At 40.1% G+C, this 26345-nt stretch overlaps 1 protein-coding gene across 1 annotated transcript in view; it reads left to right on the top strand.

The window, feature by feature from the left end:
• The first annotated feature begins 4896 nt into the window (after positions 1–4896).
• LOC124167670 (homeobox protein aristaless-like) overlaps positions 4897–26345 on the top strand; it is a 147324-nt gene continuing 125875 nt past the window's right edge. Inside the window, exon 1 of the mRNA XM_046545654.1 lies at positions 4897–5012. The gene's annotated coding sequence lies outside the window, so the exon portion shown is untranslated. The remainder of the gene's footprint in view (positions 5013–26345) is intronic.

The following is a 26345-nucleotide window of genomic DNA, read 5'->3' as shown; positions in this document are numbered from 1 at the left end:
AATGCGGTTAAAATTGACCATTGCTATTCGTCTAAACTGAGATTTCTAAAACTAAATAATTTGTATATTATGAATACAGTAATGGTGGGCAACGAATCGCAATCAATGCCTTTCGTTTTCTTTGATGAAGGAATCTACCCTATTTTCAGATTTATCCTCAGAGAGAGAGTGACCGTAATGGATAGATAAAAGTGAGTCTGTAGGAGATGGGTCGTGAGGTCTTTTTCACGTATTTTACACAAAAATAAGGCGTGGCTGACGTTCACCTTGGTCATTAGACTCCTGTTAGCCTTTCGTGGAAACATTTTCTTCATGGTCTCTCAGAATGTAAATATTAATGAATTAATTTAATTTCCTCATGCGAAGTCAATCGATGCTCAAATAAAATATTATGGTGTAAAATTTGTGAATTATAGCTAGAAAGATGCTATTTTGAGATTCACGTTCACCACTCAGTTTCTTCTTCATCCTAGAGCAGAAATATGCACGTGGAATTGCACTTCAGATCTCATTACACATTATTTCAACAAGTGCTTCTCTCATTTAACTCTGTACTTCCGTGATTATAATGAATTGCAAACTCTAGAAATTGCGCGAAACATCTGCGCCGGCTTCTCTCCTTTGCATTGCAATCACTTACAATGTAAACATGGTCTGCACTAAATCCTACTGAAATTTCGATTTACCAGCAGTTCAATCAGGCACTAGAGCATATGTCGCCTTTGAAGGGGATGTCCCGCCATATTGCCATACTACATTGCTTTTTTCATTTACTCATTTTCAGTTTCTTTCACTGGTTGCTTCTTTTGTTTCCAGTTTAGGTAACTATTGCAATCGGTGAAATACATAGTAATTAAGTATTTGACCTTTGGCGAGACCGATAATATCTCCAATGCTTTCAATGATTGCACATTAGTTATGAAACTATTATCATTCCATAAAATTACTTAACAAACTCATGCTTTTCGATTTATTGTTAAATGTTCACCTTCCTAAATGGGTAACGATGGCCGATAAGAACGATTTGCTGTAGACGCCATTTCAATCAAACAGATGTCTCGGGAAACGCACACTATTTCTCTGAGCTTATAATTTTCCTTGTACAAATATTCTACAGCATATGATCGGATAGTATGAAGAACCGCTCTCCACTGGTCAGCCATCCAACCCGAACGTCATACAGTGGGCTAGAATCGAAAAAAGCTGGCCAAAACCTTAAAATCGATTTTTTTGAGCTAGGAAGTTGAAACTTCGCATAAATATTTTCAAATAAATTGTGCATAACTCCCCACATTATTTGTTTCCAGTGTTTTCACGTTAACAATATATGTGAGGTCAAGGTTGAACAAATTTAGCGAAAAACGACCTCCTTCGATTTTTTCTGAAAATTCCAAATTTATCCTTGTGCAGTGGTTTCATGAATATTTTTATGGACAAAACTGTAATACCATCTTAATTGAAACTTCCTTTTCTTTCATTTAAAGGGTTTTCAAAGATTTTGTTTCACCAATAACCATAGAAATATAACAAAATGGCGGAACATGTTTTCAGCCCTTTTTTACATAAACGTAGAGGAAAAGTAGACATTACCCCGGACTTTCGCCAAGTGACTGATACCACGTCGTTCAATGAAGCTTTTACATTGTGGATCTAAAGTAAAACCTTGCGCCAACTAGCAACCCCGAATTAAATCGTATTTTCGAACGTGCGCTCGACTCCGGCTCTGGCCTGCGGTTGCGGAGAGTACGGCGACGCGACAAGCGTGTGGATGCAATATCATTTACTTTTATATGTGGATAAAAGATATATAATAGTGGTAGAAAATAATCACCAGAAAGTAAAATTAATAAATATTGCTACGAATGGCTCTTATTATGCAATCGCTGTGCACTGCAAGAGGTGCACTGAAAGGCTGCAGTTTCTTTGAGTGCACTCCATATACTACCACGGAGAATGGACTTAAATCGTGTGCTTAAAGTGGGGAAACTTCGACGGTTTTGCTTAGGGGTGTTCCTCTTCAAGGCTTCGTCCGGGACATGATCCCAAGGCCCCTCCATCAAGTTCTCTACACTCTAGCCTCTAGGATAGGGCGCTCGCCAATGTTAGTAAATATCTCATCAATAGGGTGGTTTCCTATTATTTTTTAATGCCTGAATCGAAAGATTATTACTCCTGGAGTACGCATTTCACGCTTTTAGATTTTTAAATGACGATATCTATTTTTAGCGATTAAATGAAAGGTGAAAATTTTCAAGCGCGCGAAAATGCGACGGCTAAGTTTGAATGCTGGGAAAAATCCGTGTGACGTTGTTCTGGTTCCTGCTGTCGCCTTGTGAGGTGACCTTGGGGCGAGGCTTGAACGCTGATACGACGCAGGCTGCTAGCAGGTAGCAGAGTACCCTGTTAGCAGGTAGCGCTTGGCTTAAATAAGGGTTATTAATACCCTATCAAACGAAGAAAACTTTCCGACCTTAGACAACTTTAATAGGTGATTATTAAGAGATGTTTCCCAAATTTCTGTGCCTCATGCACGCATTCATAATCTCTGACGACGTAAAACTCATATCTTCTCGTATAGAAACTAGGTCCCTGTGACGTCACGTGGAGTGGAATCGCATTGGCGCCAAGCTGGCCTTTCTCAAATGCGGTTAAAATTGACCATTGCCATTCGTTTGAACTGGGATTTCTAATACCAAATAATGTATATATTATGAATACACTAATGGTGGGTATCGAATCGCAATCAATGCCTTTCGTTTCCTTTGATGAAGGAAACTACCCTACTATGTCTGCGTCAATCGGCATCAGCTTTGGCGATGGAGGCAGGCATTGGTGATAACGCGCAACTGTCAACGGTATTTGTGGCCGAAATATGTTTATTGCGATCGGTAGGTACGCCGTTAGGAAGGCTCGGGTGCCGATGACAGATGCGACTGAGGGTGATTTTGATTCGGTCACTTGAGGATCCGTTTGGGGGAGTGACTCGAAGAGCGGAATCACGATTGCACGCGTGAGGTGTATTACAGAGACATTTATTTAGCGCAGCGTATCGAGGACATACAATCGCATCACAAGTTCCACATCTAACATCACAATTTTTGTCCCGAAAATCCATAGAGAGCTCCCGTTCGCTTCAAATATTTTCTCAATGCCTAGTTCACGTGCATTAAAAGAGTTGGGAACTGTTTCTAACAGATGAAACTTAGTCTATTGGAAATTCCAATTTTCCATACTTAATCCATCGTTTCTTAGGCTATTCGGTTGTTTGGTACGGATTACTAATGAAGTTGAACATAAAAATGGACCATTGCCATTCGTTTAAACTGGGATTTCTAAAACCAAATAATTTGTATATTATGAATACACTAATGGTGGGTATCGAATCGCAATTTTAGCGTTTAAAGTATTAATTCGCACTGTATAATAATATAATCCCATTGCTTGGAATCCACATTACTATAGTAACCAGGTTAGCTCTATTTACTTATTAGTTGCAGAAGAAATTGAAATAGTCAATTATTGCTCTTTTTTCCTCACTTTTGATGCGCCATACATTGAAACGATGCACATAGTAAACTTGCATCCACTGTGTGATCATGCAGAATTGAGTTTTTTACTCAATATGAGCGAAAACTTGATAAATAGATCACCTTTGCGGGAATTGATTCTTTTTAAGGCTACTCTTCGTTCCGCCAGAAATACTAAGTCATATGAATTATTATTGAAGAAGATATTTTCCACCTAGTTCCCCAAAAACTACGATCCTTCGACCATATGATTCTATTTAGTACCAAAGTAGATATATACAAAAGCACCTCACCTGTTTTCAAGACTAAGTGTCGTGGGCTGCTGATCAATTCAATATAAATTTATGCGATTCTTTTCACAATAAAAGCGCAATTTTTATTTTAATGAGCGTAGCATAATAGTTAATGAGTCTTAGAAATTGGTCAGTGTAATTTTCTATAAGTATGTATTCTTTCATCTTGTATAATGCTAGATAAATGAATATTTTAATATAATTGAATATTCATTTAGATAAATGGTATAATAAAGATTTGAGAGGAAACTCCAGGAAAGATATCGATGCGGTTAAGAAACTGCTCAACATCAAATACGCACCAGTTTGCTATTTTACTTCTGTAAATTATAAGAACCAACATTTGGAGTACGCTCCTATACGGAAGTGAGGCATGGACAATGACCGCAGCGGAGAAAGCAAGGATAGAGGCCTTTGAAATGTGGTGCTACAGAAGAATGATGAAGATCAAATGGATCGACCGAGTTAGTAACGATTAAGTCCTATGAAGAGTAGGAGAGAAGAGAAGCCTCATGAAAACCTTAACAAGAAGACGGAACAACCTTATAGGCCACATCTTGGGAAATGACGGCCCGATGAAGGCAATCGTCGAGGGACAAGTGGAAGGCAAGAATGGAAAAGGAAGATATCGAACAAAATATATGGACCAAGTGAAGACGGATGAGAAAGAGAAGAAATATGTGTGAAAAGATTAGCTGATAGGAGATCTGAGTGGAGAGCTGCGTCAAACCAATCCTAGGATTGTTGACCGATGATGATAATGATGATGAGGAGAATGATCGACGGCATCATTTACGCTAATTTATTTGCAAATCCTTATTTATCTCAACTGCTGATTCTTCTCTTGGACCAGCCTTGACTAAAAAGGAGAAGAATATTGCAAGCTTGTCCGTTTGTGTATTGACTCCCGTTCTTAGCCGCATCGGTGGGCGTGGTCGTCAGGCTGGGAGGGGCGTGGCCTGGGACAATGGGCGGGCCGCCGCCGAGCGACGCCCCGCCCGCTAGCAGCGCCCTGCCGCGCGGCCGCGCCGCCAACTAACCGGGCGCGTCAGTCCAGTCGCCTCAGTGCGCGCCGTGCCACCGCCGCGACGTCTCACCTCTCTCCGCCGCTGCGCGCTCTGCCCGTGATGGCGCCACCCCGCTCACCCTCCTGACACCAATGCTCCAGACTCCCTCAGCGGATCACATTCAGGTACGTGTACAGGCGACGCTGTGCACTCCAATCTGCGGAGTCCATTGGCCTCAGCGGTCCTGGGACATTCATCATTCAACGTACACACCCCGCGCTTCGAAAGGCGAGTGTTAGGACAGTGGCGCAGCGAGGGGGGGGGGGGGGGGGGTTTGGGGGACAAAAACCCCCCGGAGCTCAGAGAAAATTTCAAATTAAATCTATTTTACTTAATTGGATTAATATTGCTTATAGATTAGTGTGACGATTAACAAAATATCCCTCAAAAGGCCCGTAAAACTCTATATTTTGAACCATTTATCTTAATATTTTTCTGGCGAAGGGCTCTCGCACCTCCCGCTTACCCTGGCGGGTATAACAACAACCACAGGCACCCCAGTATTAGTTGCGCCTGAAACCCCCCTAGCCTTAATTCCTAGCTGCGCCACTGGTTAGGACACCAGCCGTAAACAAATAAACATGAAGTGCGTGTGCGGAGTTGCGCCCAGCATTTATTAAAGTCCTTCTGGGAAAAAAATGGCTTCCTATACCTCTCCGTTCGGCTAAACATGTCCCTTAATTTATCGCTTCTGTCCCACCTAGAGAGGTTTTATCGGCAGAGGTTATTATTTACTTATCATGAATATAGAGAGGTTAATTTCGCCCGTAAAAGCAGCCTCCGAGTCTCTAGGGGGGTTCTATCCTAATTCGCCAGCCGAAACAACTGCGTAAAGCTTTGTGTGTGCCCGTTTTTGACAAATAGCGCAGCTCTCCTTTGTATTTTATTCTATTCACGGATAAAGTCTTTCTGCACCGGATTCCATACGCTCGCTGCGAATTCAAGGTGCGGTCGGACGAGTGTGGAAACCTTTTTTATACCCTCTCGCCCGAAAATCTCCCAACAACGCATTTGACGAATCCTCGCTTCTTCAGAGCTCTGCCTCAAGTATTTATTGAAAGTGACCGCCACGTTATCGTATCTCTGACAGATCCTCCAGTAAATCTGTCGCCTTTATGTTTACACCATCCATACGTTTGGTACTTACATCCTCCGCAATAAATGCGCCGCCGCCGTGCATTTGCTCAGCTTAAGTTCTAGTCCCCACTCTTGGTTCTACCAATGAACGTTTTTTAAGTCAGAGACCACTAATTTCGCGATAGATGGCAATGCTTACGGCCTATAAACGTGTTTCATTGCTAATTCGGGAGCAGAGGTCAGACCTTGTGTGCTTCCCTATCTCCGATATCCCTTTTTTCCTTTGATCCGCGTTTTATTTTGACTTTCTTCCGGATCAACTCGTTGTCTGGGTAGACTCAATGTTAATGACACACTTCTTTTTCCTGGTAGATACACAGGGATGCCGACTTACAAAAAATATTGGGGGGGCCTAAACCGGGGATCCTGCCCCGGGAAATTTTATAAGTAGTGAGTTTCAAGTTTTTTAAGCATTTTAGGAGTCATATGATCAACATAAGAACCCTAATAACTCGAATTTCGATATCTGGACGCTCCGGAGAAAATCGACAAGCCTGGCACATTTTTTCCTCACGCCCATAACAAATTTTTGAGGGAGCTCGGGCCCCCTCTAGTCCCATGGAGTCGGCGCCACTGTAGATACATATTGTATAGTTTTGACGGTCAATAAAAGGTATTGCACGCAATAATGTTACCGCCGCCAACAATGCCCGAAATGGGTCAAGTGCGTGGCGGCCGCCATCAGTGGCGTAGCCTGGACTTTGAAATTGGAGGGGGGGTTAACCGGAGATTTTGGGTCCTTCCGGGGTGTACTCCCCAGGGCAAAGGGGGTTTTTGGTTCCTCTTTCAAAGGCTCAAGTGGGGGGGTGGAACCCGGAACCCCCCCCTCTCGTGGCTACGACCCCGGCCGCCATTCCATTGCAGTGCAGGAAATAGCGATAAAAGTTGTGCACACGAATATCGCCTCGTGGCCAGGATGAGTTTTCCAGTGACAGTGCTTGGTGCTGGCAGAAAAAGGGAGAAAATCAAGTTTTTACGCGCGTTCAACCAAAGTCATGAGGCGATGAAACCCGAGCACGCGCGTGACAGACAGGTTATCCCAAGGCCCTTAGACGCATCAGGCATTCGCGTGTTTAGTTACAACGGCTACCTTGTGTCCCAAGCCGTCTTCGTCGCTCAGCAATTGCTCTGGTCGGGTGTTTGTTGCAAGACCCCATGACCCGAAAAAAGGTATTTCTGGGGTTTTGGATGTTGTAGCCTTAATAAAAACCTCGGTTTACACACTGAGAGATCGTGGATTATGGAGAAGCTCCAGCAGCGCCAGTTCTGCCAAGTGATTACACCTTCATAAATAGCCCGTTCCACTGATTGTGAGTTCAGTCCACTGAGACTATTGTGTGCGCCAATTGGAGATCCATCAGCACTGAGGGGAGCGCGGGAGAGCGTCTGTGGGCCGCTGACGCCGTCATCAACCGGGAGAGAGGAGGCGCCGAGGTCGGCAAAGCGACGGGCTCTCCCATCAGCCTCCCGGTGAAGCCAAAGCGCCTCCTCACACATCCACATGGAGATCCTCACCATACGCACACCACACACTCATTAAAATATAACGCAATGTAACGAAGAGGACTTAAGTACACATTCATGGAAAACAAAACCTTGCCAATGGTTAGTAATTCATTTAGTGAATCCAGAAAAAGCTAGAACTATGGATAGTGGCGTAGCCAGGAGGGGGTGGTCCATGGGGTCCGGACCCCCCCCCCCCCCGAAATATAAAAACGCAGTTATTTTCCTTCATAAAAGAAAACAAAGTATTGAAAAATCATGAATTTACAAAATATTTATTTAACAAATGACGTTTTTTCGATAATGAAAAGTGTTAAAATCAGTTTAAAACCCATTACTTAGCCCCCTGTTTTTCAAAAGTTTTCTCCCCTGGTTTTGGACCCCCCGAACGAAATTCCTGGCTACGCCACTGACTATGGAAAAAGATAAATATACATGCCATTGAGTCGTCTTAGTGAGTTACGCAATTAATTTTATTTTTTATCAGACAAAACATCGCTTCCAACCCTCATTATACGAGGAGAGTATGGCAATTTAAATCCCTATAGGAGCATACTTATATGCAAGGGTCAAGTTCTTTTCCCCCCGAGCAATAAAGGACTTTATTAAATGCAAGGCGTACTTTCGTTCGATAATATCCTTATTATTTGCAATCGGGTTGTGACACCTGCCTCTTCGGGCGGCTTGCGCAGTGGTATTTAGAGACTGTTGAATCCGTCGTGAAATATCTCGGAGTTAGACTCAATAATAATCTATCGTGGAATAAACATATTCGAGAAATAACCGGTCAAGCTAATCGTGAAATGGGTTTTGTCAAAAGAATATTGGGAAAGTGCGACGACAAAGTGAGAGAAATTAGCTACTTTTCCCTCGTTAAACCACATTTGGAATACGCTGCCAGTGTTCTGGACCCTCGTGAAAAAGACTTAATAACAGAGTTCGAATGCGTGCAAAGAAGAGCTGCCAGGTATGTGAAAGGTCGTTACTATAGTCTTGTTAGTGTAACTGACCTCTTAGATAAACTCGGATGGGAATCTCTGTCAGACCGTAGATTGAAAAATAGACTAGACTAAACTTATTAAATGAATTCCAGAGCATTGTCTTTTCTGACGAAGTTAACCATATCTTACGGACGCCAGCATACTACGGAAGATCAGATCATATAAATAAAATAAGAGAGATAGATTGTAGAACAGACAGGTTCAAAACGTCTTTTTTTTCCACGATCAATAAGATATTATAACGGCAGCTATAGAACTCATAAAAAGATTGCATGTAGCCTACTAACCTATGTAAAACTTAATGCATGTTTATTAATTTTATTATTTTTCTAACAGCATATGTTAGTATAATTTGTTATTATACGTCACTTTTTTGGACCGTATGGTGTGCATGTGGGAGTCCAATTGCATACTGCATGCTGGTGATTGATCACCCCCTGCCAAACACCCTAGAGGTGGCTCGCAGGGTATTGTGTAGATGTAGATGAATGCAGATTTAGGCTTCATTAGGTTGAGCCGAGGAGGTGAATCTGGTTGCAATCCGATCCTTATTTCATTCGCTCAGGTGTATGGTATCCCTCCATGCACCATCGAGGTTTGCCTGTGCATGCAGATGAAAAGAGAGTTTCGATGGCGAGTGACCATCAGGCGAAGGTCAACCCACGCGGGGGAGGTCGGAGGTCACGAGGCTTCATTGCATTCTGACTCACTCGGAGTTTCATCTCATTGTCCCTTTCGTATGATCGTGAACATGTTCCTATGAAACACTTGAGGCGTTAAATTTTAAGCAAAATACGTAGCGTGGTGGAGTGTTATGATTGGACGGCGGGCGGCAAAGTGGCGCCACCTTTTGATCTGTGACGAAGGATATTATTATTATCATATATTGTACAAGTTACAATTTGGCTATTTGCGAGGTGGTAACAGTTTATACAAAATTAAAAAAAATATTGTAAATGAAAAATACATCACCAAAATGAAATTAGATAGTGAATATTTAAAATGCAATGATGTTAATTTTCCAATATAAATCCTTTACGCCTCTTCTTGAATTCTTACGTTGTTAGGGTAGAGCTTAAACAGTTCTGCAGGGAGTCTATTCCATTCCGTAATCGTCCTGTTGAGGTACGAGAATTTCTTTACGTTAGTCCTTTGCGGCCGGCATTTCATCTTGTATTCGTGATCATTCCTATCAATATAGCTGGGGTATTCAATCTTCTTCCGTAGTTCCCCCCATGCCTTTTCCCCTTTCAGCGTGCCGAAGAGAGCGCAAAGCCTATTTATTTTTCTTCTCCGTCCTAGGGTGTCCCATCCAAGTACTTTCAGCATTTTACTGACACTTTCGTTTTGTGTTTCCCCATTACGTACCTTGCTGCCTTTCTTTGCACCTTCTCGATGGATTCTGTTTGTCCCTTTTCATACGGGTCCCACACTAGTGACGCGTACTCTAATCGTACTTTTATCGCGTGAGTTGCATTCTTCCATCGCCATTACAAAGTGCATTCGGACCAAAAGGCAGTCATGTCAGTTTTCCGGTGGAATGAATATTTTTAAAGACGCTTCAATAAATATTAGCACATGAATGCATCCAAGTTCATTTAATATTCACAGTGAAAACCAATTATTTTCCTGAGTTTACTTCACGTTTGTTTTCGCAAGACTTCAATGTTGTGTGCTTTTCCCCGATCGAATTTTCAATTTTTGAAAGCTATAATAACTCCTGGAGCAGATTACATTTTATTCTCTTCTTCTTCCCTCCAGGATTAGGCTACTAATCCTGTTCCGGCTCCACATTACCATCTTTTTCTTGGCCTTCCTATACTTCTCTTGCCAAATGGTTGGTATTCCATTGCTTGTTTTGGAATTCTTTCATTTGGCATTCGAAGTAAATGTTCCTTCCATCTATGTTTGTAGTCTTGTAGTTTGTCAGTGACTGCTTGGACACCCAGTTCATCTCTTATTTGAGTGTTTCTTAATTTATCCAATGTTGTGCAGCCTTTCACTGATATTAAAAATTTCATTTCCGATAATTCTATCTGCCTCAATTCATTATTTTATGGTACCCAACATTCTGATCCGTGGAGTACCTACAGCAGGGACTGCCATCACTTTATAAAATTTTATTTGTGTTTCTTTTCTCGATTTGTTTTTTAGAGTTCTTCTAATTGTGCCACATATTCTCTGGAAAGTGTTGACCTTATTTATAATATCTTTTTCCTCGTCATATATTACATCGTATCCTAAGTACTGGAAGTGCGACACTTGATCCAGGACTTGATCCTCAGTAACAATATTTGTTCGTATCGGGTTGCTTCGTAAAAATGCCATAGTCTTTTACCGATTACGTCATGGAAGTAAATTAATTTGAAAAGTGTCCCTGTGGTCCCGTTGTGCCTGAAAGCCATTCTCGCAGCCATGCTCACTTTCGCATCCACTGCGTTCGACAGTGCGCAGGCGCAGACTCGCCCTTTCACACAATCCCTTGAACACGATCCGCGAACCAAATTATTTGTGTATTATGAATACACTAATGGTGGGTAACGAATCGCAATCAATGCCTTTTGTTTTCTTTGATGAAGGAAACTACCCCATTTCCTCGAATGGTAATTGATATTAGTAATTGACGGCAGTAGGACTGCTGTGGTGGGCAGAGTGTTGTTGTTGATAGTTATGAAAATATTTCATTTCATTTTTTACCATTACATTTGTGAAGAGTGGAGGTATTTTTGGGACACTCGTGCGTTGAAAATGGTACCGAGATGAGTATGGTATTGAGCTGCTTCCAGAACATTCTACTTCACCGTTTAAGCCCTTCATGTTATATGGATTAGTATTAATTTTTTGGTATTGACACGATACACAATAAAACATTTAAAATCGAATTAGGATATAATTTTAAATAGTAAGGTGTAGTTGTGGTCGCCAATGTGCATAAACGCACTCCTTTTTGAAATTCTATTCATTTTACTCACCACTTGTTTGTCGAGTACTGCCATCCATCTGAGCGCTTCCATAGCTCGCATTGAATTTCAGGTTAGCCATTCTGCTGCTGAAAAAAATCAATGAATTAATTTCCAATAGCAAAAAAATACAATAATGGACAGTGCAATGTTGCCATGAAATCTGGCTGAAATAGTAAATGGAATATAACTTGTTATAATTGGAATTTCAGGCTGAAGTCACTACTCTCCAGGTCAGTCGGAGGGAAAATGTTGATTGATTGATTATTTTGATTAAAAATGCGTTACTGTGAATACCTCAACGCCAATATAATTTTACATTTTATGTTGCAACTGCGTTCACGAAGAATATGTAGCCGTGAATATTGCAGCTGTATGGGCTGTGAATTTTTGCCGGGGAACTGCGGAGCGTGACACCTTCATGAATACGTACCACAATTATGTTTATAAGTCCTATCCTCTTCCTTCCCCTCCCTCGTTGACCTGACATTCTACCCTCTAATGCCCCGTTCACACTACGTTCTTTTTACGCCGGTTAGCCCCGACCATGGCTACAAAACGAGGTGTGAACGCAAGTTACCGTTAACCGTGGTTGGGATTCTGACCACCGTTTTCCGTCCATGGTTGGCGGTAGCTTATGTGTGTGTTAACGCAAGTTGGTTAAAAGCTGGTTAGAAAAAGAAGAAGGCGAAGCAGCAACGAAGTGGGATAGGAGGAAAGAAAACAGAAAATAAAGCACTCGAAGAGGAGACGGCCGTTATTGTTGAACTATATTCGTCAGAATCGATTGTAAGGAAAGTGTTATAGATTCATTCCGTAATTTGTTGTATATTATGAGATTTTAAGCCTGATTTAAGTTATGCGATATACTATATAGTTCGTAGTAAATTAGCCATTAGCTGGCATGTATTGTTACGGACATATTGAATAATCTCTATAAATATTTCGCTGGAATTATGTAAAATGTGCGAAACTACCTTAATAAAAATCCGATGGTCATAATGATTCTAATGATTTGGTAAGAGTTCTTTGTATCAGTTTGAAAAAGATTACTCATGTTCATCCTCAAACAAAAGTTCCTCCCATATCAATATAAAATATCAGGCTAACGGCTAGTTAGATATAACTATAGAAAATTAAGCTAGAAACGTCGGGTGATAGGTACTACATATCACAAAAAATACCACGTTCTCTCTCTTATTTCATAAGTTTAATTTCAACAATCAAGTCACATTTCTGCAAGTTATTCGTCCACAGTTTAATTGAAGTGAAATAGTTTTAATTTACGGTATAGCATCAGATTGGATCATGCCTTTTGTCAAAATCAGAAAGCAATAATTTCCAAGACTGTAATGCAGCGACAAGTGTATCTCAATCCAAATTCACCACAATTGTGCCCCAATTGAGGCTTAAGTCTCAAGATTAGGTCCTCTTCTCTTCACCTATATCAATGATTAGTCAACACATCCGAATCAAGGGCAAGTAGTAGTATATGTTGTTGATATCAACCTAATTATCACTAATAGTCAATTTAATTCGTATTAAATGGAGCAGTAGAAAAATGCGAGCCACACTATCGATGAAATGATTAGTTGGACGAACACATCTAAATTAACTTCTACCTAGCAAGTAACAATTCTCGACGACGCTGGAATACAATATGCAATTCATAAGCAGCTCATAATTTGCACATACGTTGAAAATCATTGCAATTGACACAAGAACTTTTTCCTGCACACTCTATATTTCCTTTCAATAGGTTATTCGCTCTTGTAAATTCATTTTTCACTTGGAGTTACTTTACCACTTATCAGATGTCGTCAGTGTCTAACCATTGTATATGTGAACGCACGCTGGTTCTGACGTCATCTTACGCTGGTTGAGAATGATGGTAGTATGAACGGGGCATAACACAGGGGTTTTCAACATCCCCTCCTCGCTAACTACCCCCTCAATCCATACCCTCTGTCTCCTTCGTATTTCACCTTAATCCTTTCGAGACGGCGGAGTTTTCGTCTTAGCATGACTGCTGTACTGAGCCCCAAGAGACTCTTCTTTCTCGTGGTACGGAGCATTTTTGGAGGGCATTCGTGAAGAAGGGTCTCGCGGAACCTTTTTCGACCCCTCCACGCAGGGAATTCGCATTATCTCGGACTCCGAGAGTAGTTGTGCTCCCTCCTTTCCGGGTTTACGACAACACTTGCGGCATTGGTTCGCGGTCAACTTATGTATTGCTTTTATGTATTTAGCACATGAACAATTGTTGCTTGCACGGAAATTGCAGACTTTGAATTGAATTCCTCATTTTTTTCTGAGCATTGTCAACTTTTAAACGAAGTTCTAAGGTCAATGTTAACGCATTTAATGCAGCAACAATTTCCATGTTGATTTTGATGTACAGAACTCGAGATATAAGTTAATATTTATCGTAGCTGTCTCTCCTCACCCACCACGTCCGCCACTTCGTTGTTCTTCCTCCTCTCCGTCCACCTCACCCACTCCATTCCTCTCCACACCTACTATACATCTCAATCGCCTCCAGTACTCTTTCGTCCTCCTTCTTATGTGTCCGCGTTTCTGCACCGCAAAGCGCTACTCTTCAGATCAGACTCTTCTCTAGCCTTTTCTTTAAACACTTACTGAGCGATCCTCTCTTAAGTACCTTCCTTCTTTTTTTATGAACGCCTCCTTTGCTAACGAAATTCTCTTTCTGATATTCTTTTTTCTGCATCCGTTTCCCTCTTATGTGCAGCCCGAATAGTTAAATTTCTCTCCCTGCTCAAGTTTTTCACCGCCAACTTTTACCTCGAGTCCCACATTCTTGGCTCGCGATGCTTTTCAAAACAACGCAACCTAAGTCTTCTTGAATTCTCATGCCATACCATCTGCAACGATTGTCCAGCGCATCCACTGGAGCCCTCTCGCTCTCTGCCTATTCAACGCGTAATCATCCGCGAAGCGCACTAATATAAACATCATTCCTCCCCCTTTTACTCCAGATTTCAATAAATCCCACGCCTCTATTACAATCTCCTCAGCGCATACGTTAAATAGAAGCGGCGATAGAGGGCAACCTTGTCTCACTCCTCGGCCAATGCTTGCCCAACCAGATTCTCCGTCCGCCACCCTCGTTGCTCACTGTGGGCCATATACACATTGCGAATCACTCGCCTATCCCTCCAATCTACGCCTATTTTCTTAAGATTATCCATGAACTTCACCCAATCTACTCTAATCAAATACTTTTTCAAAATCCACAAAGCAGGCATACACGTGCTGATTATATTCTAGGTTCCTCGCCACAAGAGATGTCATTACCGCTATTGCCTCTCGAGTTGACTTTCCTACTGTGAAACCAATCTGATCTTCACCCAATTACTCGTTTCCTCTCGCCTTTATTTGACTGTTTAATGTACTCATTTATTACTCGTCTGTCAACATAGCGGATTGATTTCTTGGCGGCTTTAACTATTACAGTTTTAATATTATTCCAATCTCCCGGATACTAGTTTCCACTAATTATTGATATTCTCTCCTCATGGACCCCTTCAGAGCTTTTACAATCCCTTTATTCACCCCTTTCTTTATCTTTATTATTCTTTCGTTGTAATTTTCATAAGTCTTTTCGATCCCACGCTGCATTCCATAAGCACTAGCTTGTAATCTGAATCTGAATCCTTTGCAGGGAAGCTGCGCGAGTTTTTCACACAATTCCTAAACCTCTGTCTTACCATGATGTAGACTATCTGATATCTCCCCGTATCCTCTGGATTTTTCCATGTGTACCGTCGCCCATCTACCAAAAATCGTAGGATATTTCTTCCTCATAGGAAAATCTTTCCTTTTCGTAGAAATATTAAGGTATGGTTTCGCTAGTAGTGGGCCCTGGTCGCTTCTATAGCGGCGAGGGTATTCCCCTCCTTCCCTAACGAAGTTTTGAATAATGAATTCGGATTCTGCAGGATATAGTCAACAATATTTCGTACCTGATAGGTCTGTGTGATTATTATGTTGACCTGTGTAACCCGTCAAACATGGGTATATTCAGCCTAAAACGTCCGACGCGTAGAAATAGTCGATTTTAGGGTAATTCAACTTAATAAATTACTATTTTAATTTCAAGGGATTCATTTGCCAATTTTAATACGGTAAGTTTGCATATTTTTTTACAATACTATAGTATTTTTTGTTCGTTTCAGAATTTATTATAACAATATTTAATTATTTATAATGTTAGCTATTTTTGAGTCTATTTTTAGTCAAATGTGTCGATATAGTTTTGTGCCCCTCCGTGCCCCTCGAAGATTCCTATGCTGAATCCTTAGGAAGAGTATATACAAGAAGATGGAGAAAAAAAATCTTGCCTATACTTGCCTATCCGACATCTAAAGGGTTTTAAGTTGAGCGGTGCACCGCTCCGCTGCGGGCGGCTGGCCGGCTGGAGACAGTGGCATTATCGCTCAAATATTCCTGTATCTGTGGTCAAACTTGCATGGTGTATACTTGGCATAATTCTACATCCTGTACGATTACATACATCAAATGCTTCACGCCTATCGTATGCACACTTCTTGTTTGTGCACTCACCTTCAAATATTCATGAAATCAATGAGGGCCGGTTTTCATGCTCTTAATGAGACACATTGTGAGTGATCAAAAGCGACTACATAAGTCACTATGAGAGAAACTTAAAGTAACCACTAGATGCTTTTCTCTGCAAAACTTTCCACATATTTTTATACAGAAGAGATACCTTACAACGTTGTCAGCACGTTATTCCGAAATTAGGTCTTGGCGCTAGGAGAAATAAATGCTCCCTAATTCCTTTGCCGTCCCAGTGCCGCCAAGAATTGTTAACAGGATCATTTCAATAGCCCGTAGATAGGATGGAATGCGGAGGGAAATATTCGTCTAAACCCACCAAGGGTGCGTGCATCTTGCAAGTGCATTTTATTTCTCATATAATAGCGAAATTAGGCTGACGGCCTCCCTCACCATGACTATTGCATGGATGTAGTGAATATTTCCCACTCAGTTTTATTTAATGATTTTCTTATTGGACAAGTGCTGTGCTGCGAACTGTGTTAACTTAAGCTCCTTCTGTCCAGATAATTGAAGCACTTAGTTTGCATTGGCATTCAAATTTCTGGATACGCCGGAAACTAAGGGGTAAGTCTATATAAGCTTGCATATATTTTATTCTATTTCAACTCATAATTTCTGATTTTTTAATTGGTAAAAATAGACAAATTTTTGAAATCACATTCATCGATTCAGCCGTGAACACAATTGTTAAATTTGATACATTGTGCCGAAAATTTTTCGTACCTTGCGGTGTACAATAAAAATACAGAGAGAAAAGAATATTTATATGCGAAGAAGAAGCAATATGTCGTGGAATATTTGGCAACAAGACTTCGACTGAATGAAATCAAGCATGCAAAGAATTATTCTGACGCGCTTTATGCGAAGAATTTTTCCCGAAATACCTGAGACAGTACAATCAAAACTCGAGGAAACATGAACATATCAAAGAGACGTTCAAAAGCTGGTTGCAAAAGAAACTGAAATTCCCTCCGGAAGCATATCATTTATCAATATCTCCCTCTCATATCTAGTGAGTGCAAATTATTATCATGCATGCACAGTTTGCGAATATATGCAATGTGTAAAAATAATCCTTAATTAATCTCAATCATCATGCTTTTAAAGGTGGAGTTTTAATTCAGGATTTCATTTCAGAAAGATGAAATTACGTGTAAATAAAAAATTATAATCAATTAATGCATGCATCAATAACTATACGCATGAAATGTAATTATCAATGTGATTTGCAATTTTCATCACAGGTATCGATGAAAGACTTATCCATCGACTTTCAGTGATAATAAAATCCCTTTCCTGCGGATATGAGATTAATAATGAAGCCTTCAGCCAATATTGCATGGAAATAGCCGAGCTGTACATCGAACTCTATGTTTGGCACTCACTTTTGCTCGCTGGGGGGGCTCTGCCCCCCAGACCCATCCGATAAAGACCTGCGGCCTTTTATGGTCAGTGTGGGAGGTCTTACACTTTTTGTTTGCCGTTTGTTGCTTAAAGATCATTTACTTTTAAGTTCGCTAGATTAGATATAAGCAATATTTCCAATTTCACGCAAAACGAGTGCATGGTACGTAGGCTACAATATGGCTACCATAAATATTTATAGAAGAGAAACGTTTTTCTGATGGACTAAAAAAGTAAAATAAATTTCTACGAGTCTGACAGAGTCCCTAAATTATTCAATTTTAATACAAAATACGTTAAGATCATGTTCCACAGTAACACCCAATTATTGCGTAATATCATAGCATACCGACTTTACGCATTACTATGGAAAACACGTTTATTAATTATTTTTCAAATAGCTCAAATAAATTCTTGATTTATGAATAAGATGTGACAGCTGTTTCCCATCGTAAGCTTTGGAGAGAATGGTACCCACAATAGAATTACGTAAGAACTGTATATCAATATCTAGTGCAAATGCGCTAGATGGAGATCCTTAGCATGAATTGGGGTTAGTGTGACGAATTTTATCGGAATATTATTTATCATGATCGCGAATGATATCGCTTCAGAAATACCTCTATTTAAAGTTTTAATGAATCGGGATACACAAATATCTCCTAACCGATTAAATATCCAACGCAATGCGCAATAAAATCATCTGGTGAGTAGCAGATGACTGCCTTTGGTGAACAAGATATTGTCAGTGTCAAGAGTTCGATAATGTTTACAGCTAAATAACTTAGTCACTCAACGAAACGTGATTTTCGCAAGACAAATTATTCAATAAGAAATACCTTTCATTGCACTTATCCTCCATATTTTATTATTCACTGCCTTTGATCATAGAGCAAGTATATAAGGATATACTTACTCTATGCTTTGATGCACTAGGTCACGGATAACATTGCTCATTAGAAAGGGCCTTGACGAAAAATAAGAACGTAAAAAACATAAAAAGTTATCGCCATCACAAAGAATGAAAATAAAATCGTTTTTATCTACCTATATTTTATGGAAGTCTTGTTTACAAGCCTTTCTATTACAACCAACAAGACACGAACAACAGTCAACAGCACGCATCATCTTTTAAAAATAACATTATGTGCACATGTTAACCATGAAATTAATAACAACCACACTTTCGATGTTATATACCAAAAACAATACGTAATTTCCTACCTTATATTTCTCCACTTTTCATTTGTATACACTTTGATGTAAACAAATGTTTGTTCATGTGGAAAGAAGACGTAAAGAAATCGACTTTTCAAAAATTACGTTCTAAATTTCCTACCTTATCTTTATCAGTTTTTCGTTTTAATTCCTTTATCTTCTTTTCCAATTAAGCCATTCTTGTTTGCATAAACAAAGGTGTTGCTGTGGTTATTCGTTTCCATGATCGCCGCGGCGCCATTGGATTTTGGTGGCCATTTTTTAATCCCCATAATCAATTTTATATGAATAGATAGATAAATAATTGGAAATTTAGTGTTTTAATTTTTTTCCTGGGGTTTCTGACAATTTTAGAGGGGGCCTTCATAAGAATTTTTGCCGTATCTCGTCACGTTCACCCCAAACTTTTGTATGAGTGAGTGAGGGTCGTTAAAGGTCTTTATAGTGTACGGATTACATGCTGTTCATGGTATATAAAGTCCTTATACATGGAACATCAATTGCCAAAGGATCTTTTCTTACAATTTAAGTTTTCACGGAGGCCACATTGGAAGCCAGGAACATGGACATGAGGAAATTCCGAGAGCAGCGTACAAGAAAATCCTGTTAATTATGTTAAGAATGTTAAATTATGAAGGTATCTTTCGAAGATTCCTTTTAATATCTGAATCATACATTTTAATTACATCAGAAGTTCCAAAAAAAACTAGGTCAGTCTCACAGATGAGGTTGAATATTGCCAATTTTAAGTGATTCGCAGAGCAACAATGAGTTCGATGGGTGACATCGGCCGACGATTCTTTTAAAATTCGTTTTTTGTGATACATGAAAGCGATTTTATTGAAATTCAAATATTATTCTCCTCAATGTTCTTAATAACAGTCATTTTATTTCATCTAAAGTGACCTATCAAATACATGGAAGCCAAAAATTAATAAGTATTTTTTCCGATTTTGGTATCTCACCGAATATGCTGATGGTCGCGGGTTCGAATCTCGTCAATTTCATGTCGTAAGTTCTATCATGCTTTTTTACTACAGTGTATATATCTTTTACCTTAAAATTATACTGTTTTAAGTTCTCCGTGAACACCAAGTTATCGCCAATCGCATTGACATCTATATCGAGATTTTCTAAAAATGTTTTAAAAAACGTCAGCTCAAAAAATGAAGAGATATCATATAAATAATACCAAAATCAGATTCAGACGATCAAAATCAGTAAGAGACTTCCACTTTTGTTGCTAATTTAGGAAAAATCACGACGTTATTAATTTTGGCCAGCTTTTTTCGATTTGGGATCACTGTGCGTCGCCTCGTTCCATTTTCCTTCCATGTCCTCCCCTTCTGTGGTGCAGAGGTGATAATCTTCAGACTTCGGCCGAGGAGAGTAACCCCGCGAGCCCGCTCCAGGTGTCTCGTATCCGCTGTACCTTCGCCCGTTGTGATGATTGAAAAATGAGTGTCTGTGAGGAAAAACTGAAATATAGTGGAACTTTAATATTATATTCTCCACTCTTAAAAGATTTAGTGTTGTCTCCATTGTTCAGGTAATCTAAGCCTAGCGCGCAGCCTCCGAGTCTCCAGCGGCTCCCAGCTTAGTTTGCTAAATATCTGGGTAACGCTCTGTACGCAGTTTTTGACGAACCGCGCAGCCCTCTTTTATATTTTATTCAGTTCAAGGATTAAATCTTTCTGTATCAGATCTCGCTACATGATAAAGGTGCGGTCGGAAGAGTGCGCAATAGCACCTTTCTTTTACTTTCTCATCCGAAAATCTTCCCACAATACGCTTGACGAATCCTAATTTCTTCAAAAATTCCTTTTCATGTGTTTCCCACGAGAGGTTCGAGGTTATCGTAATTCCCAGGTACTTCACTTCGTCTGTTGCCTTTATGTTACTACCATCCACTGATTATAGTTGGACGAACTCTGCGAAAAATGTACCGCCGTGAAATTGCTCAGATTAAGTTCGAGTCCCCACTCCTGACTCCACAGATAAACGCTGTTTAAATCCAATGATAGAATAAAAGTCAGAGTGATCACGAATTTCACCGTAGATGACAGCGTCGTCAACAAATAAACGTATTTTACTGCTAATGTCATTAATGTATATAATGAACGAAAGGGAGCCGATTACGCTTCATTGTGGAACACCTGATGTCATTTTAACTGCGTCAGAGCTAATTCCGTCAATAACTACTTTTTGTTTTCGATCACTCAGAAAGTCGCGTATCCAGTTTACAACTGCTTCGTTTAATCTGCATGGCTGTAATTTGTATAAATGTTTGTTGTGAGGTACCGTGTCGAAAGCTTTTTTTTAATCTAGAAATAATGCTTCAATTTGTCTTTTCGATTCACCAGATTTGGGAACGTCGTGAAGAAAGAGCGCGAGCTGTCTTTCGCATGATCTACCTTTTCGGAATCCGTGCTGACAGTCATGGTTACGACTGTCCAAGAAAGTCATGATATTGCTTACGACGATATGCTCAACTATCATGCCTGATGGGAAATTCACGTACCTTGAAAATGTCGCACGCGTTACAGTGTTTGATTGAAGTGTTAGTGTGGGCTGATGTGGCGAGATGTATTCCCAATGCAGCCAGCGCCCATGAGAGGCTCGGCAGTGTCCCATAATTTAATCAGCCTCACAAGCAATTAGGCTGGGAGAGAGAGAGCGTCGCCGCTGGATTAAGACACATTACGGAGCGTAATGACCGGGGATGAGAGGCGATCGTCCGGGAAAGCGCCGCTCAGCGTAATTATTATTCGCTGCCAATTTGAAAAATTGCCCCCGCAGCAATCATCTGGCGGTGGGGAACAGCGCCCTCTGCGAAGGAATGTAGGCTCCCGTGTGCTGTGTCAGTGGTGCCAACTGTAAGTATGTATTCATCAATCAGAGATAACCTCAAACGCGCAAACGTTTCCGATGGATGCATGACAACAAATTTAAACCTAGTAATTCGCTCTTTCCAATCCAAGAATTGCACTATCACGAAGCGTGGTAGGCAATCCAAGATGGCGGCCCGTTTCCAATATGGCGCAGGTGGGATTTTGCGAGACATTTGAGATTTTAATCAAAGATACCAAAACCATTTCCAACAATTTTTAGCGAAGTAAAATACTTTTCCGAAGTTCAGCGGAATTTGGACTAATATACCTACTCTTTCTACATAAAAGATGATAAAAGAGACCTGGTTGTGATGCTCGAAAAATACGAGTGCTATAACAAAATAGTATTTGCCTCACTCTCTCCTCATTGGGGTTAACACAAATCCCGCCAGCAAACGTGTAACCTGAGTGAAAACGTTCTCAACGCTTGGCGAGTGTTGGCTGATTAGCCTACCGAATTCAAATTATTAAATTACAATTAAGTGTTACCCCGATTATATTTTCTGCCCCAAAATTAATACTTATAGGCGGCTTTCCCTGGCACCAATTGTCTCCGATATTCACTCACCCACGTATCTATTGTCTAAGTAAGTAGTAAAGCAAATCTGCGCGTTGAACTTCGAAAGCCTATAATCTCTCAAAAACTCTTTGGACCTTTTTAATTAAACCTAAGACCACATATTTAACTAATGGGAAAAAATGCTTTCCTTCGTCGTCACCAATTTTTTTTCAAGGGTTCCCAAAGTAATTACAGTGAATTCTCTTAAATATTGGCTTACTTCTTTGAATCTGGATGGAAAAATTAATGGAAAGATGGATTAAATCATCAAATTAACGTATTTAGTAATGGATCAAAATTATTTTGAATAATAATATTTTTTACAAACAGGAATTTGGCACACACACGGGAAACTCCTTATCGCCATTTCCGGCGAATTTTTTATGGCACACTTTGAAATAAAAGCACAACTAATTGAGTGGCTCTTTTCTGAATTTGTTGGGCTGAATGTCGCCAACGGTCAAAGCGCAGAATTTCTTCCCTCGTCCGTTTGCGCGAATGCACGCAAGCACGCCCACGCGAATAAAATCTGGAGTGCATGGAAGAGTTTGGCTTATCCGGCTCTCATGATTTGCTCCTTAGCTAAATATTCTTCATAACTGTTATAATTGACATCTCTTTATTTTATAAATAAAATTTATTTATTTTTTCACATGGTTTCGAAGGCACAAATATATTTATCCCATTTTCTCGTCGACTTGTCGCGACAAACCCTCATTTTAAGGATGAAAGTAGGACAGTAATCTAAGGAATAATTTTTTAGTTGAAAATGAAAAATACGAAAAGTGGGTAGTGAAAAAAAATATAAACCGCTCCCCTAGTAGATAGCTAGGAGTAGGATAACTAAGAGCGCATAACTCATCAAAGAAAAAATATTATTATAATTGCATTCTGATAGGTGGGTGCTTGAAATTAATTTAATCGCTTTTGAATTTAATTCTGTGAATTTTTAAATTTTGTTCAAACTACATTGCATTGAATAAATAATTTAATGAAAATCATAAACCACCACCTTCTCTCTGTTATCTTTGTATTCACATGTAAAAACTAAAATGTAGGAGTAAATAAATTATTATTATTACTATATACCGATTTTTTTGGTTAAATGTGATGAATGATAAAAAATTTTATCGAGTCGAAGTTAAAAGAGAAGTACCCGGGTGTGTCCGGAAGTTCAACTTTTCATAGAGGCTGTTTATTTGTCTGATTTTGATTTCTCTTAGCAATCGATGTGTTTTTATAATTCTAATTTTAAATGGAAAGGAGAGCAGGTGGAATATTGAAGCCTTTTCATCAAATGCTATTTGTGTTCTGGGTGTGGTGACGGTGGCTTATCAATACGCCGCGTGACGCGTTAAACGCTACCACATAGCTCGCAAGCGTGCATAATTGGAAAACTGTTTTAAAAAATGGAAATTATGGTGACGTAATGCTGCAAGTGGATGCCGAAGACGAGCTTGGCGGATGGATAGAAGTTGAGTGAGAAGTGATTTGGGAAAGTGCACACAATTACAACAACACAGGGAAAGTCGTAATCAACGTAAACAGAGACGTCGAGGGTAACAAAAAACTCATTTGTGATTAATTACAAATACAAATTACCCTTTCAAAGTCACCTGTAAGATTGAAATAACGGTTTCATTCGATTTTAATTTTTCCCCAGTGCATGATGACAGTGTTTGCCGAGTAGGAAGACCCAATATGAATAACCACCATCCTAATTATTTACAGCAATTCTATGTAATTAAAATTGAATGTTTGAATTAGGACTGTAGTCATAAAAATTGTATTGTTCCAAATTTACCCCTGCGGTTGAGGTCAGTGTGGAATTGCCTTCCATCAGCCCGTGTGTAATAGGGTAGTTTCCTTCATCAAAGAAAACAAAAGGCAATAATTGCGATTCGTTACCCACCATTAGTGTATTCATAATATACAAATTATTTCGTTTTAGAAATACCGGATTAGACGAATGGCAATGGTCCATTTTTATCCTCATTTGAAAAGGGCCAGATTGGCGCCCATGCGATGCCACTCCACGTGACGTCACAGGGACCTAGTTTCTATACGAGAGGATAGGAGTTATACATCGTCTGAGGTTACCAATGCATGCATGAGGCGCAGAGCTCAGGGAAACATGTCTTAGTAATCACTTATTAAAACTGGCTAAGGTCGGAAAGTTTTCCTCGTTTGATAAGGTATTAATAAACCTTATTTAAGCCAAGCGCTACCAGCCAGCAGGGTACTAGGCTACCCGCTGGCAGCCTGCGACGTATCAGCGCTAAGCCTCGCCTCAAGTTCACCTCACCGGGCGGAGGGGGAACCAGAAATACGTCGCACGGACTTTTTCCTATCATTCCTACTTACGCGTCGCGTTTTCGCGCGCTTGAAAATTTTCACTTTTCATTTAATCGCGAAAAATAGATATCGTCATTTAAAAATCTAAAAGCATGAAATACGTACTCCAGGAGTAATAATCTTTCGATTTAGGCAATAAAAAAATAATAGGAAACCACCCTATTACAATTTCCACTTTTGATTTCTCAAATGCAACGGCTATTCATGTTGGGTCTCATTATTCATGTTCAACCACACGAACTTTGTAGCTGACTGTGAGTAGAAATTACTTTTTTATTGGATCGGTTACAAGCACTCCGATGAAGAACGAGGAACGAACTCGCAATGGTCGTGGAACTCGGAAAACGAAGTGAGTTGGAGGAAAAGAGAAAATCAAAGGGAACCGATCGTAATAATTGGGTGGTTTCCTATTATTTTTTTATTGCCTAAATCGAAAGAATATTACTCCTGGAGTACGTATTTCACGCTTTTAGATTTTTAAATTACGATATCTATTTTTCGCGATTATATGAAACTACCTCATTCGAAGCCGTCTCTTTCACCCCATTGCTCGTTTTACTTTCCTACGGTTTACGCGTCGCACTTTGAAAATGGGCGACTCAGTAAACGCGGTCCACGGTCCACGGCGGTCCAGAGAACCCCAATGTCCCAAACATCAACTTCCGTTCCGGACAATATGACTTGTAGGCGGTATTTGGAAAAGCCCTGCCACTCCTATTAGTGATAGCGAGAGATTACCGGGAATATTCTTAAACATAGGCACAGTCCAGTCTGCAAGAGAGCGCTTTCAAGACAGCCGGCGTATTCTATGTGCGCGAAATAGATAAGCCTCCACTTCATGTAGGACTACGCAATCAATGCCATCACTTCTTACTGAGTTATATCAACTGGAAACAGAAGGAAAAGGAAATGACTTTTAAGTATATTTATTGCTAAAGAACGCGTAATGTTCGTATTTTAAATAAACTTCAAGGACAAATTGCGACCATGTGGGACCGGAAGTGAAAATCAAACATTAGGGAGAGAGTGCCGCTGGGTTTCACCGGCGTCTTTCTTTGCGATAAAATACCAATTTATTCAGAGTTTTTGAAGCTTTTGAAACTCACATTTGATGCCGCGCAGCAGTTTGCAGATGCCGAAGTAATGCTTGTAAAATTAAAGCGACCCCCAACGCTGCTCCTGATGATTCTGTTCCTTGCTTGCAGCCACTGCAAGCAGCATGAAACGAGGAATGTTGGAACATATGCAGTGAGTGCAAAAACTATTCGGACAGCTCTTTTTCGAGCTAAAATTTCCGCTTTCCCCGTGTTTCGCGTTTGTTTCTGGCTTGAAGTGATCATCAGTGTGTTCTATAGACTCTCTTTATTCACGCATGCACTACAGCTACAGCAACAAAATCTTCAAAACTTAAAACGAAAAGTAAGTTCAACCATCTCGCAAAAAAGTATTCGGACCCCTGAATTTTTCGCATTCAATGAAGTCATGAGGCACAACGCACGAAATAGTCAGTATTTTAGACAACCCCTTAGATTTACAGGATGTTTGAAGTCTTCGTACTCCAGTTTGAATTCCCACCTAAGGTTATTCGTTATTCTTTTGTTCAGAGTAAGTCAAATTGTGAAACCGCGTGTTCCGCTGCCGTGGGCAGTCAATCAGCTCGTGGTCGCCAGATAAAACGGTTGTACCTTCTCAAGATTTCTCCTTTTTATGTTTTTGACATAAATTATCTATCTGAAATATTGACTGTTCTATTATCTAAACCGCCTGGTCCTTCGGAACATTATCTTTATAAGTATCGCGTACACAAGCGTACATAGCCTGAAGG

This window comes from Ischnura elegans, chromosome 11, assembly GCF_921293095.1.
Source record: "Ischnura elegans chromosome 11, ioIscEleg1.1, whole genome shotgun sequence".
Classification (NCBI taxonomy): Eukaryota; Metazoa; Arthropoda; class Insecta; order Odonata; family Coenagrionidae; genus Ischnura; species Ischnura elegans.
Note: the sequence above shows the minus strand (reverse complement) of the source record. Positions and strands in the feature narration are given on the sequence as shown.